Source organism: Chroicocephalus ridibundus, chromosome 14 (genome assembly GCF_963924245.1).
Source record: "Chroicocephalus ridibundus chromosome 14, bChrRid1.1, whole genome shotgun sequence".
Lineage (NCBI taxonomy): Eukaryota > Metazoa > Chordata > Aves > Charadriiformes > Laridae > Chroicocephalus > Chroicocephalus ridibundus.
This window is the reverse complement of record NC_086297.1, coordinates 12,921,804-12,937,376: the sequence shown is the minus strand read 5'-3', so window position 1 is coordinate 12,937,376 and position 15,573 is coordinate 12,921,804.

Genomic DNA, 15,573 nt, shown 5'->3' with positions numbered 1-15,573 from the left:
CCCGGCCGGTCCTTGGGATGGGGTTATCCACAGGCATGGGAGAGGCCGAGGGTCCCGGCTGCCTTTTCCACCTCCATCCCTGAGGCGCAGCTGGCGCAGGCTGATCCACAGCCTGTCCTGGGACCGGACCCCCAGCATGCGGCTGCTTGGCCCCGAGTAGGACCCGGCACCGTTGGTGGGACGGGGGAGACGGGTGCTGGCACGGGGGTGCGGGTGTCTGCCTAGGAGGTGCGACCCTGCCAAGCCCCGTCGCAGCCTTGCCCGGCAGCAGGGACCCAGGGAGCCCTCCCCAGGGGGAAGAGCGGGGATGGAGGTGCCATGGGGTACAAGCCTGTGAATTTGAGGACGCTGCCCCGAGCAGGGTGGGGGCGGAGGCTTCCAGGGGGGCTTGGGCAGGGCAGGGGAGCAGAGATGTGCTGCGCAGGGGCAGCTGTGCTTGCCCCCGCTCTGTGGGGTTTTACAGCCTGCCCACACTGCCCCACCTGGCCCAGGTCTCTGTCTCAAGGGTGTTGAAGCCACATGTGACGAGTTCTGTCGGGTCTCAGCCTGAACTTGGGCTTGGGGAGCTGTGGGGAAAGAGCAGATCCAGGATGGCTGGACGGGTGGAGGGTCTCCTGCCGCAGTGGGAGGGGAGACGGAAGGGACAGATACCACCGGGGAGCACCCCCTGGCCCCCTCCCTGCCGTAGCAGGCTGGAGCACGGGCTGCCACAGTACTGGGCACTGAGCATCCCTGTGCCCCGTCCAACAGGGCGCCAGCGGCCGATGGCAGGGACCCCACCGTGCCACGCAGCTGAGGGGGCTCGCACAAGGACACCACCCCACTGCAGCACATGCACTGCCTCCAGCCCCCCACAGCCTTCCAGCCCCTCCTGCTCCCCGGCAAGGTAGGAATAACAATGGTGGGGATGCAAAAGGGGCGACTGAGGCTGGGAGGGAGATGCTGAGCATCTCGGGGAGCCGTGCCTCAGCTTCCCCAGATGCGGAGTTCGGCCTCGGGGCTCAGCCAGCCCGCTCTCTCCTTCCAGCACAACGTGAGGGATCTGCTGGGGAAGGACGGCCACACCTGCAGGGACCGGCTGGACGAGCAGCTGCCTGCTGAGCAGGGGCCCCACGGGACGGACCCAGCACCCAGGCAGCCAGCCAGGAACAGCTGGTGCTATGAACGGGATTTTTCATTTTTTTTTTAAGTTCATGAATCTTAAGTAAATAATTAAATTAATAATTCTTCTTTAATTAATAAAAAACCTTGTAACTGTTTTTTACTGGGGTCTTGGGTGGGCTGGTTTGTTTCTTGTTTTAAGCGAGGTTGATTTGAAAACTAAACCCCCCCAGCTCCCCTCTTGCCCAGGGAAGGGCCAGGAACGGTGCTCACAGGCTGGGGGGGGCATCATGTTGACAAATCACAGCCCCCACTTCTGCTTCCCCCCTGCCCGGCAGAGGTGCAGAGGGAGGGAGGACGGGGTGAGGGGGTGTTCAGGGGGGTCTGTGCAAGAAGCCGTGCTGAATTTCGGAAGCCAGAGGAGAGGCTTCTACTTAAATACAACAACAAGACCCAGACAATGATTCCCGTGTGTTTCTGGGGGACTCCCCGCTCCCAACACACTGGCCCAGACCCCCCGATTCTCCCCCCTCACCAACCCAGCTTTGTCTCTGGCCGTCCATGGTGGCCAGGGCCTTTGTGGGGGGGGTGGGGGCAGGTGGGGGGCACGGGGGCCAGGTGGGCTGGTGGCCATGGGGCGAGGATGTCCAGAGGGGCTGCAGCTGCCCGTGGGGAGCAGGCCATGGAGGGGATGGGGCTGTTCATGCTCTGCAGGCTCTTCGAGGTCCACAGCTTGGAGAACGTGTCCAGAGCACCCGGGAAGTTGGGCAGTGTGGCCGGCGTGTTGCTGGGGGTTGCAGCACCTTCATCTGCTGGGGAGAGGAGAGGGTGGACATCAGGTGGATCATGGATGCTTTTGGGGTCCCAAGCCACCTGCAAGAGCTGGACCAGTCACCGGGGATCCCAACTGCGTCCCACACCTGCAACCCCTGGCCCCAGTGGATGCTCGGAGCCCAGCTGTGGCTGTTGCTCCAGTGCCTGAAAACAGATCTCTCGTATCTTTTAGAAGAGCAACTCTCTGCTCCCTTCCCTGCTTCCTCACCCGCCTCCTTTCCTGGGAACTCTCTTGGAGTGCCTCACTGAAGGAGGGAGATGGCAGTGCCCTCTCCGTGGAATGGTCGGGCTTGGAGGACTGTAAGGAAAAAGAAGTTCTTGCTGATTCTTTTCCTACATACTTGTCTGACAGATCACTCGGCTTCAAAGATCTTCCCAGTGTTTGAATCCTTCCTAGGCTTGTCTGGAAACATGTGTTTATCTGTGTTTCTTTTTCCCTGTTTATGTGGCTCTTTGCTTTGGAGCAAGATGCTAGAAACCAAAGGGAGTTGGTGCTGTCACCAGCAGTCTTTGATGTCTAAGGGAGAAGGTAAAATCTGTCTTGCACTTCGATTCCTCAAAAAAAAAATATTCGTGGTGGCTCCCAGCGGGGCCTGGTCTCCTGCGGGACGTGTCACCGGAGCGGGCTGAGTGACGGGGACAGCCCTGCGAGGGAGCTGCCTCTGCCCGGGCTCGGGCTGCGCTGGCTGCGGCCACAGATCAGCCTGCGCCAGCTGCGCCTCAGGGATGGAGGTGGAAAAGGCAGCCGGGACCCTCGGCCTCTCCCATCCCTGTGGACCTTGAGTGCGACAGGTGTTGAATACCAACTGGTGATGCTGCATTGTCCCTTCTCACTGCTCCCACTGCCGCTATGACAACTCTGCTGCGAGGACGCAACACAGGAGGAGGAGGAGGAAGCAGAAGACAAGCACAAGTACTAGGATGATGATGATGATGAGGAAGGCTTCGATTGCCCGTATCTCCCTGCCACCCATCCTGGTCTCCCCCAGGCAGAAAGCCCCTCTCAGGTCCCCCATGGTTTCAGGCAGGGCAGCAGCCATGCCCCAGCTCAGCCTGGCCCAGCTGCTGGATGTCACCCTCAGGACGACCGAGATCAGGGCCATCGACTTCATGGCGCTGCGCAGACTGCTGCAGGCCATGCTCTGGCACCTGGGCCTGCAGGACCTCCCTGTGGAGAAGTGGGGACACAGCCCGACCCCCCTCCTGGAGAGGGACCAGCCTGCCAAGGCACCCCCTGTTCTGGAGAAGAAGGGGGACAGGGCCCAGGGCACGCGGCAGCAGCCCCACGAGCCACGGGAGCGGCTGCAGGAGACCACGAGCGGCCCCCAGTTCACCTGCGAGACCACCTACGCCCGGAAGATAGAGAAGAAAATCAAAGAGCACGGGAGCTGCATCTTCAACATAGGGGCTTTTGCCAGTCTCCTGGGTGCTCCTGGGTGCAGGAGCAGGACCCAGTGGGACCGCAGGCCCCAGCACCTCCAGCCGCTGCACGTCCCAGGGCTCTGCAGGGGTTTGCTCAGCCCTTCTCTTCCCTGCGCATCCTGCTGGGAGGCAGGACCTTGCACAGGTGCCACATCACCCATCTGCAGCTCCAGCCCTCCCCAGGCACACTGTGGCCACCCCCGACCATGCTGCTGCTGTACCCCCGGCTCACCTGGTGCCCCCCTACCGAATCCAAGCTGGAGCAAAATCAGCAGGACGGCCACAGACAGGGGACATGGGGACCCATCCTCGGCCCCTGGAGTGCAGGGTGGCCCTGCCCCGGTGAGGGAGAGCTCTTCCCCAGGTGGGGGCGGAGGGGTCCAGGGGAGCCTGGGCAGGGCAGGGGAGCAGAGGTGTGCTGCGCAGGGGCAGCTGTGCTTGCCCCGGCTCTGTGGGGCTTTACAGCCCCCCCACGCTGCCCAGGTCTCTGTCTCAAGGGTGCTGAAGACACATGTGACGAGTTGTGTGTGGTCTCAGCCTGACCTTGCCCCTGGGGAGCTCAGGTGCCTCCTCTGAAACAAGTTGCCAAAATTAAGTGCTGCAGCTGGCACAGCCCAGTTCCTGCCTCCTGGTGTCCCTGGCATGGGTGCAGGGACCTGCCACAGCCACTGCCAGCTCCGCGGGGCTGCAGGGAAAGAGCTCATCCAGCACGGCTGGATGGGTGGGGGGGTCTCCTGCAGCAGCGGGAGGGGAGCCGGGAGGGACAGACCCCACCGGGGAGCAGCCCCTGGCCCCCTCCCTGCCGTAGCAGGCTGGAGCACGGGGTGCCACAGGCACTAAGCATCCCTGTGCCCCGTCCCATAGGGAGCAGGCGCCGAAGGCAGGTACCCCACCGTGCCACGGAGCTGCAGGGGCCGGCACACTGACACCACCCCACTGCGGCGCCTGCAGTGCCTCTGGCCCCCTCTGTGCCTTCCAGCCCCCCCTGCTCCTCAACAAGGCAGGGATGGCAGAGGGAGGGATGACAAAGGGGGCGACTGAAGCTGGGAGGGAAACGCTGAGCATCTGGGGGGGCCGTGCCTCAGTTTCCCCAGGGAGAGCTGGGTGTGGGGGGCTTGCCTGGCGATGCTGAGTTCGGCCCCGGGGCTCAGCCAGCCCGCTCTCTCCTTCCAGCACAACGTGAGGGATCTGCTGGGGAAGGACGGCCGCACCTGCAGGGACCGGCTGGACGAGCAGCTGCCTGCACTCGGGGCAAGGAGGGTACGGCCGTGGGGAGAGGAGAGGATCCCATGGGTGTGACGGGGAAAGTGGGGAGGGCAGGGTGCCTGTACAGTGCAGGCCTCTCCCCAACCCGCGTCCCCACGGCCCCCTCTGGTCTCTCCTGCCAGCCTTGCCGCCTGCCCCGGCCTGGGCTGGCAGAGCTGCCCCCGGGGCTGCAGGGGGCCAAGCCCTGCCCCTCGCCCCAGAGCCCAGCCCCGGGCAGCCCAAGCCAGGGCTGCACAAGGCAGCGGAGCCCACTCGGCCCACGGCTGGGGGCCAGTCTGCCCACGCTGAGCCCCCATTTGGATGGGAACACCCAGTGCAGGGCAAGCTCAGCACTGGGACTACGGGTCCAGGGACACGGCCTGTGCAAGGGACCCGCAAGCGGACTGCAGGGACACAGCCTGGCTCCCGGGGGACACAACTGGGGACACAGAGGGCACCAGTGACCCCCGAGAAGTGGGGAGGGGCTCCTTCCAGTGGAGGACTTTAGATGCCCTGACGGCCACCACTGCCGTTCCCCTTCTGGCAGCACCCAGATCAGCCTGAACCTGGGGTAAAAGAACAGGAGGGGGTTTCCTACCCCAGGGCAGGGGGGCCTGGGGGGGGCTGGGAGCATCCCGGTTTGGGGGGCGAGGGACACCCCCTGAGCAGCCCCGTGGAGGCTAAGCCTGCCTGTGCCCCCATCTCGCTGGCCAGGTCCGTGCTGCAGGAGATAAAGCAGGAGCTGATGGAGCTGAAGGACCTGGGACTACAGGAGACAGAGCAGGAGCTGAAGGAGCTGGATGTGGCACCTCCCCGGGCTGGCTGGGGCCAACGACCCTCCACGGCACCTGGGCTCCTTGGCTGCAGAGTTATATATTGAAAAAAACAATAAAATGGAGGAAGAAAAGACCAGCTAGAGGCTCTCATGCGCCAGGGAAGGCTTCGATTGGAAATTAGGAAACATTCATTCACAGACAGGGTTGCCAAGAATTGGAAGAGGTTGGGAAGGACATTTTGAACCATCCAGGGTGCTCAAAGTGCTGGGAGGCAGGAGCTTTGGGGAGGGGGACACTGCTCTGATGCCAGCTGCCCCGTGGTCTTACTTTTGGCCATCCATGGTGGCCATGGCTTTCTATGGAGGGGCAGGAGGCCAGGAGGACTGCGGGTGGTGCAGGTGGTGGTGGTGGTGGTTTTGGAGGCCCCCTCCTCAGGGGTCCACACTACTGGGATGACACGGGGCGCCGTGCCCTGACTCTGCCACCACCGCCGTTCCCAGACAAGGCAACTGCAACATGCCTGTGGAAAGGTGGAGGTGGCTGGAACTGACTGGAAAGAGGATGGCAGCTCCCAGATCAGCCTGCGGCTGGGGAAAAGGATGGGAGAGGGTTTCCTAGCAGGGCTGGGAGCATCCTGGTTTGAGGAGTGAGGGACACTCACGAGCAGTGCCATGGAAGCTAACCCTGCCCATGCTCCCGTCTCGCTGGCCAGGTCCACACTGCAGGAGATAAAACAGGAGCTGATGGAGCTGGGCGTGGCACGTCCCCTGGCTGGATGGGGCCATGGAGCCTCCACGGCACCTGGGCTCCTTGGCTGCATCCATCCCAGCTCAGAGCCCATTCCTTCTCCCCTTCCTGCAGCAGCACAAGCAGCACAACTGCTGCTTTGTACTCACTGGATTTATAGATGTTAGAAATATTTATTCATATTTATGTTATGTATTTCATAAAGAAAAAAAGGGGAGTGGGAGAAAAGACCAGCTAGAAGCTCTCATGGGACAGTGCCTTCCATGGGCCAGTGCTGCTCCGGCTGCCCTTGGTCCTCCCCATAGTGCCATCAGTGAGTCCTGGTAGGTCCGATACAGCCCCTGCTGCCCTTGGCCCCACTAGCTGGAGGCTCAGCAGCCCTGGAGGTGCTGAAGGACCTGGGACCGCAGGAGACAGTGTGTTACCAAAGACAGGCCTCTGCTTTGTTTCTAAAATACTTGGTTCTTACTAACCTTCCTACTGTGTGACAAAATAGCTCGTTAGTGACTTTCTTACCCTGTGAGAAAATGGTTAGTCACTGAGCTGATGTTACAGATAGTGATAATGGGGAGACCACCGCCAAGTAGTCAATCACTTCAAGGTTCTTCTATACGTCACGTATGTACACCTATACCAATTAGGACAGAGTTATGGCTGCTTCCAGGAACACCCTTATTATCTTCAAGAAGTTGGCAAACTCACAGTAAACTTTTACTGTCCTGACATGAGTCAATACTGTAAAGGGATGATGTGAGGAAGGGTCTCCTTACCCAAACGACCACCGAGACACTCACGCTTGCGCAGAAGTGTTTTGCCGATGCAGCAAAATTTGGCATGCACGTGCAAAAGGGCTATTGGGTCATCCTAATGAATGTGTAAGCCTAGGTGGAGTTATGGATTAGGTAGGTGGAAAAATTAGAATATTTTGTGTTATAAATAATGGGTAAATATCCACGGTAAGCTGTGCTAGATTTGTGGGTTTTCCCCCTAGCGCTCGACGTCAAGTAAAGCAATGTCACCTCTTTAAACTACTTTTGGTTTCGAGGGCTTTTATTTCAGGTAACAAGAGCAGGAGCTGAAGGAGCTGGATGTGGCACCTCCCCGGGCTGGCTGGGGCCATCGACCCTCCACGGCACCTGGGCTCCTTGGCTGCAGAGTTATATATTGAAAAAAACAATAAAATGGAGGAAGAAAAGACCAGCTAGAGGCACCCATGCGCCACTGCCCTCCCCAGCAGCATTCCCCCCTTCCTCAATTAACAATAAAACTTAGAAAAACATTTCAGTACGTTTCTGGGGGAGCCCCCGTTCCCAGTGCTCTACCCCACGCCTCTACCAACCCCCCCAACTCCAAAACCACCCCCCCACACCAATTTCTGCACGATCTGGGTTTATTTGACATCACTATGGTATGGAGAACACTGAAAGTTGCAGAATTTGACACCAAAAACTGTAGAATCGTGCTCCTCTTCTGTTGGGGAAGATACTCAACTTCCCACCCTCAATACTCTTCAGGCTGCAGCGGGGCACGGATGTGAATCTCGGTGGGGGAACTGTCTCATGGATTTATACAACTCTGGCGTTCTATTCTTTGAAGCCTTCTCGACACGCATAGAGCATATTGCCCTTCTGCGTTATTTCCAAGCAAACAGTGATGATGTTAAGATGTCTGCCTACAGCGTTTGTTAGATGTCGGTTCCTTCTCTTGCCACAGTTCTCAAGTCTTTGCAGGTACAAAGGTTTTCAAACAATCCCTAACGGAACCACCTGAAAAAGCCTGTGGACCCAGTTTTCTGACACCTTCTGCCCAAGTCAGGAGCCCAAAGAGCAGCACCTGGGAATGGGCAGCGGGGGCAGGAGGAACGGCTGCCCTGGGGAACGTGCAAAATGATGGCAACAAGTGAGGCCAGAAAGTCACCATGTGGCCCTTTCCACGCCTCATCTTTCAAAAATCTTATGTTCCTTCTTATTTCACACATGCCTTCACTGAGCACCCTGGAAACCCCTGCCCCAAGAGCCAAAACTGGTGGTGATTAGCTTGGAGAGAAAACCAACCTTGAATGAGAAACTCCTTCTGTGGGGGTCTGAGTCCTCTAACTCCCACCCGGGGTCACAAGGAATGATGGCAAAGGAGGCTGCACGGAGAAAACAGGAGCACAAGGACACAAACAGGCTCAGTGCAGGCGGACAGCATTGCAGAATTCTAGGAGGTTGACTGCTAAGCAGTTTTTAAAGTGACTACATGCTTCCTTGGTCGACAGCAGACACTCCAGTCGAGCCTGCCATGTTCTCTGGGATTGTCTCCTTTGGTATGGAAAACCAGAGCGGGAGGAAGAATCCTCCTGACGAGCAAGCAGGTGGCTGAGCGGGCAGCGGCCGAGCCCTGTCCCATCCGCATAGCCCGGCTGGGGAATCCTAGAAATGCCTAGGTTGGAAGGAATCTTTCAGGTCATTGAGTCCAACCATCAACCTAACACTGACAAAACCACCACTAACCCATGTCCCTCAGCACCACGTCTGCCCAGCTTTTTAATAGCTCCAGGGACGGTGATGCCACCACTTCCCTGGGAAGCCTGTTCCAATGCTTCGTAAGCCTTTCTGTGAAGAAATTTTTCCTAATAACCACCCTAAACTTCCCCTGGTGCAACGTGAGGCCATTTTCTCTCATCCTATCGCTTCTTACTCGTGTGAAATGCACTTAGCTGATTCGTGTCAGTGTGGAACAGTGTTAGGGCCACAGGGTGAAGTGTGACCTTTGATTGTTTTGTCTGTATGGCCGCAGACGAGACAGTGTGTCTATCGTGTCTGTGTTTTGCAGGAGCCACCTGGCGAACATTCTAGAATACCAACTTAAACCGGTCCTGTTGGTATCTGCATAGTGACCTGTAAGAGGGGGGATACACCCATTTTTGGCAAGGGCCAACCATTTTAGAGGCAGTTATGAATATGTATTAGTACAGGAGATATAAACCAAAAATGGGGCCTGTAAGGTGTGTGTCTTGGTTGGGCAGAGACCCTCAGGACACCCAGCGCTGTCTGCTTGCCTTTATTCCTTTAATAAATTATAAATTCTAATTGGAATCCTGTTTGCGATTAAATCATTTATCACAAGTCCAACCATCAACCTAACACTGACAAAACCACCACTAACCCATGTCCCTCAGCACCACGTCTGCCCAGCTTTTTAATAGCTCCAGGGACGGTGATGCCACCACTTCCCTGGGAAGCCTGTTCCAATGCTTCGTAAGCCTTTCTGTGAAGAAATTTTTCCTAATAACCACCCTAAACTTCCCCTGGTGCAACGTGAGGCCATTTTCTCTCATCGCTTCTTACTTGGGAGAAGAAACCAACCCCCAACTCTCTACGCCCTCCTTTCAGGCAGCTGGACAGAGCGAGAAGGTCTCCCCTCAGCCTCCTTTTCTCCAGGCTGAACAACCCCAGCTCCCTCAGCCGCTCCTCACAGGACTTGTTCTCTATAATAAAGTACAGTGTGCCAAGTCCCGTGGGCGAGCACTGAAGAAATGGCCGCCTCTGCCCCCTGCCGCGCCCGCCGGCTCCCCGCTCCCCGCTTCTCCCTCAGCCCGCAGCGCACGAGTCCCCTCAACTCGCGGAAAAAGGGCGGGAAGCGGCGCGCGCCAGACGGGGCGGGGGGGGAAAGGGCGGGAAGGGGCGCGCGCCAGACGGGACGTGGCGTCCTGTCGCGCGGGGAGGGCGTGGTCAGTCGGGGCCGTCCCCGCGCGGCAGCAGCTCGGCCCTGGCCGGCCCGCCGCGGCGCCGTGTGGTGTCCGCCCGGGCGGCGGGAGGGAGGCGGCGGCCCGGCCAGCACTGGGGCTGCAGAGAGCGCCAGAGCCCGTCCCCGAGAGGGCTGGCAGCCGAGAGGGCAGCGGCGCGGGGGGGGGGAACGGGAGACGATCTGCTCAGGCTGGTGGCAGGGCTGCGAGCCTGCGAGGGCCGTGAGAAGGGCTGAGGAGCGCCAGGGAGCCTGAGGCGGGGAGAGGCAGGTGGAACCGTGTTCTGCCCTCCCCGAGACAGGAACGGGAATGGCCGCTAGAAAATGCCCAGTGTGGAGGGGATCCTGTATCCTGCCGCGGCCAGGCTGAGGAGGTGCTGGCAGAGGCAGAAAGGCCTGCCCCACGTATCATGGCCACCTCGTGGAAGAAAAGAGGGGTTAAAGTCGTAGGCAATTCCTTTCTGAGGGCAACAGAGGGTCCCCTATGGCAACATTTCGATGGTGGGATGGCCGGCACGGCACCAGGCTTCCTGGCGTCAGATGGGGTTCACCTTTGTCAAAGGGGGAAGAGGGTCTTTGCTCACGAGCTGGCGGGGCCGATTGACAGAGCTTTAAACTAGGCCTGAAGGGAGAGGGGGACAGTATCAGGCTTGCCCGTGACAAGCTGTGGGACGACACGCCAAGGTTGGAGGAGCAGGGTGCCAGCGAGGGCCCGCAGCCTGTTGCTCTGAGACGCTTTGGTGACGCTGCCGCACACTTGCAGTCATAGAGAGATGAGGCAGGGGCTGCCGAGGTCCCAGGAGCCAAGAGGGAAACACCAGTGCCAATACCCCAAAGGAACCTAGGGGCGTTCCTCGAAGAAGGTGACATGGCCGACAGCCCAGCTGAAGTGCCGCTCCACCAACACCTGCAGCACGGGCACCAAACAGGAGAGGCTGGAAGCCACTGTGCTGCCAGAATGCTAAACCTAGTTGCCATTATTGAAACTTGGCAGGATGAATCCCATGGCTGGAGTGTGGCTGTTGAAGGTTACAGGCTGTTCAGGAGGAGGGACAGGCAAGGAGGGAGAGGCGTTGGGGTAGCGCTGTATGTTAGGGAGGGTTTGGATTGTCTGGAGTTTAATGATGGTTGGGGGTTTATTGGTAAGAATCGGGGAAGGCCAACAAGGCAGATACCCTGAGGGGAGTCTGTGCCAGGCCAGCCAAGCAGGATGACAAGGCAGATGAAACAGCCTAGAAGTGGGTGGGAGAAGTCTCACAATGGCTAGTCCTTGTTCTTGGGGGCCTTCAACTTGTCAGATGGCTGCTGGAAACAGCAGCAGAGAGGAACCAGTCTAGGGGGTTCCTGGAGTGTGTGGAAGAGACCTTCCTGACACTGCTGCTGAGGGAGCCAACTGGGGAAGGTGCCCTGCTGGACCAGTCATTTGTCAGCAGGCGAGGAGTGGTGGGCAATGTGACGGTTGGAGGCTCTTGGGCATAGCGACCCCAAAATGGCAGAGTTTTTGTTCCTTGGGGAGGGAAGGAGGGGGGTCAGCAGAACTCGCTGATCAAAGCGAATGAGAGCAGCATCTCAGGGGTAGAGGCTCTTGCCCATCCCCTAGGTGCTTCCAGAGACACACTCCCTCTTCAGGGGTCCACACTGCTTGGACAATACGGGGGGCTGCTCCCGGACTCTGCCAGCACCACCCTTCCCAGACCAGGCAACTGGACGAAGCCCTTGGAAAGGTGGGGGTGGCTGGAACTGATGGGAAGGTGGGTGTCAGCGCCCAGATCCTCCTGCAGCTGGGGTAGAAGGACCCGAGGGGGTTGCAGAGGAGCCAGAGGGGCTGGGAGCATTAGGGCTTGAGGGACAAGGGACATCCCCTGAGTGGCCCTGTGGAGGCTAAGCCTGCCCGTGCCCCTGCTGGCCAGGCCCATGCTGCAGGAGATAAATCAGCAGGATTTATCCATCAGCAGGAGCTGATGGAGCTGAGGACCTGGGACTGCAGGAAACAGAGCACAAGCTGAAGGAGCTGGATGTGGCACCTCCCCGGACTGGCTGGGGCCATCAAGCCTCCATGGCACCTGGGCTCCTTGGCTGCATCCATCCCAGCTCAGAGCCCATTCCTTCTCCCCTTCCTGCAGAAACACAAGCTGAGGGCGATACAGCACATGGGGCAGGAGGAGGCAGAGGCGCAGGCAGCACGCCCCGTCTCCAGCACGGACACCGGAGTGAAGGTGGGGCAGCTTCTCCAGTGCCATGAGAAGCTCCAGGAAAAGGTGAACACCTTCATGTCCTGGCAGGCGGTGGGCAAGCTGGTGAGGCTGCTGCTGAGGAGGAGGAATGTAGGGAGATACTGGTGTGGGGGTCAGATCCCTGTAGCACCACCCTGGGGACACAGGCAGGGTCCTCTGGCACCCAGACCCCCACCCGGAGTAGACAGCTGTGGTCCCTGGACATACAGACCGCAACCCCAAAGGTGCACTAAGGGTCCCCGAGCACCTTGACCACCACCCTAAGGATGCAGCCAGGGTGTCCTAGACTCCAGACCATGACCTTTTGGCTCCAGGTGAAGCTCTCTGTCATCTGGCCAGGGACTGAATGGACTTTCAGACCTTTCCGCAGATCTCCGGGTGCTCACAGTGTCATCGCTGGCATTTTCTGCCTCTTTTGGTTAAAATGTGGCTGGTTAAACCCTGCTAGTGGGTTCCTCTAGTGTCTTAGCAGAGAGCATGGCTTCTCCTCCCGCACCCTGTTGAGGAGAAATAACTGGACTCCAGACGATCCAATGTGAATCAACAGAAGCCGTTTATTAAGCACCGATCATCATCTTTTATGCCTTGTGTTGTAGCCGTACACGCGACTCGCTTATTTCTGATTAGCCAGTTACACTGTCCACGCGCTGTGCATGCAGTTCGTTCACACATCAGATTGGTTACAAGAATTCGCATAGTAAATTGCTTAGTCATTAGCACAACATGTTTTCTACCTTCTCAGTTCCCGTTTTTCCCATGTACTAATTCCATCTTCTACCGCCTGTTTTGCTCTTAATCTAATCTCTCACAGTAGGGAGGCTGGCTCACATGGCCGTTTTCTCTCAGATACATTCCTACAATACCCCCTTTTTCTTCTTGAGCCAGCCAGACCTTATGCATGGCATTTTCTATCATGTCAGTCACTTTGCGGAGAACACACGAGGCTGCCATAATCAATAATAATATAACCAACAATAGCATGAGCCCTTGCTTTAGTAAATCTGATAACCATCCCGTTATACCCCATGAGCTTAACCAATCATCAAAACCGTTTTTGACCACTTTTAATTTGGACATGTTATCCTTCAGCTCCCGTAACTGCTTATGAATGGATGATGAGTGGTCGGAAAGGTTCATACAACACATACCTTCAAAACCTTCACATCCATGACCCTGAGCTAACAGCAAAAAATCAATAGCCGCTCGATTTTGCAACGTAGCATGCCGAATGCTATCAACATCAGTCAGCAAGCTAGATTTGGGTTGCCCATTGACGGTGCTGGGGGTTGTCCAGGCAAGGGATCAAGTTGCCCAGCAAAGGCACTAGGATGCACGCAGTCTGCACTGACTTGCCCAGGGGTGGCACTGGGTTGCCCACTGGGGGCCGTGAGTTCATAGGATCATAGAACGTCTCAAGTCGAGAGAGACCCATGAGGATCATCGAGTCCATCTCCCTGCTCCTTGCAGGACTACCTAAAACCAAATGATATGACTAAGCCGCTCAACAGTTGCCCAAAAGCTGCACCTGGTTGCCCAGGGGCTGCAAAACCTGCCCATGGAGGGCAGTAGGTTGTCCAGGGCAGGATCTAGGATGCCATGTGAGGGTATTTTCTTGCCCAGGGCTGGCCCCAGCTTGCCCATCCAGAGCAATGTGTTGCCCAACGGCTGCATCGGGTTGCCAGAGCGGCTGCAGGGAGTTGCCCGCGTAGAACCCGGTTACTGAGCACCCTGCGCCAGCGGCAACGCTGCCCTGGTTCTGTGACACAGAGGGCACTGGGGATGCTGCAGTGTCTGGCAGTGCTGCCATCCAACCTGACAGCACAGCACTGAGTAGCAGCCCCCCCCGCACACCCCCAAGCCTCTGCAGGGTGAGTATGACCCTGAACTGGGAGGGAAAAAAACAGGTCATTCTCCTAATCCCCCTCCGTATCTCTTCTGTCCTCTAAATGTACCCGGATGAGGTGGTCGGGGGCTCCTGTCGTGTGTCCGTGTTCAGGGATGGCACAAAGTGGGTTTTTCCCTCCCTTTCCTAAACGTGTGTCTGTCAGTGTCTGAAAGGGCAGAGTTTATTTGTGGGGGTGGGAGCCAGGGAAGCTGCCTCCCACCCTCCCAAGGCCGTTTCTCAGGTATAAAGCGGCACGGAGCTAGGGAAAGCGCCGTCATTTATCCCTAGCCGGGACAAAAGGGCTGAAGGGAGCGGTTTGTGGGAAGCGGCACACACGGTGGTTTCTGTTGGACCTGAGCGCAGACATTTCGTCCTCGGTTCTGCCAAACTGCCTCGGAGGGTCGTGTTTGCAAAAGCTTCTTTTTCTGCTAAATTTGAGGGTGTGAGTTTCCCGCTGCCTGTCCCACAGCCACTCCCATCAGGGATCTTGCTGTAGCACACCCGTGTCCTCATCTTCCCCTGGGGCTCCGAGCCAGGCTGGGAGCAGTGGGGACGGGACGGTGTTAGGGGAAGGACACGTCAGGCTGGCTACAACAGCCGTATTGAGGGACTTATTCCTGCCCCTGGGTGACACTCGTAACCTCACAAGAGCTTCGTACCGAGCACCACGTACCCCTCCGGAGTGTTTGTCCTCAGATGAGGTGTGTTTGGTGGCCCCCTGCCTTATCTTGCTGATAACCATCGATTGACAGCCTCAAGCTGGAGAGGACAATATGCAATTCTTGGTAGCAAAATCTTCATGTGTGGCCATTCCTCCTAGGGCTACTGCAAGGCTGGTGTTTCCCAAGCGCTCTGAAAAGGCTGTGGGCCATCTCCTTCCCACGCACACTGATCTTACACCAGGTGAGCCATCGACACCTTTCCTCCTTTGCAAGGCAAGAGGCGGCCCCTCTTTTGAGGCTGAAATAGGGGTGTGGGGGGCTCAAATTTGGATATAGTCCTGCAAAGCTCAGCTCACCTGCAGGCTCCTCACTCCAGCATTTAAGGCAAGGGAAGATAGAGGGGGTGAGGATGGAGTCCCTCACCCACCCACAAATGGCGCTGGGCCGGTAGCAGATGTGTGTCCAAAAGGGACGCAGCTCTCGGGGCTGGGAATGGAACTTTTACAGAGAAAATGACCTCTGGAGTATCAGAAGATCAGCAGATACGCCAGCCAAAAGAAACAAAGGAACAGCAGAGAAGGAGCAACTCCAGTTTGACTGGATTGACAGATTTAAGGAAAAGGAAGGCACGGTATCTGTCATTCTCCTTACGGCCGTGATTTGTTTTTCTCCGCATTCCAAGACCTGATGCTAGATACTAACAGCAAAGTCAAATGCTTTTATATACAAATGTTTGGGATGCTGTCAGGAGGGATTTGTTTTCAAGGGGTTTAGGCCTGTTCAGGCGCTGTGAGGGCGCTCTGTGCGTCGCTGTTTGTGTTTGCAGTTGCGGGTGTTGCTGTAAGAAGTAAGGCAAGTGCAGGAGGTTGCTGAGGTTGTCCTCTCTCTCCTCCTCTGTGCAGGACACGGACGGGACACACGAATAGCAGCGGTCGAGC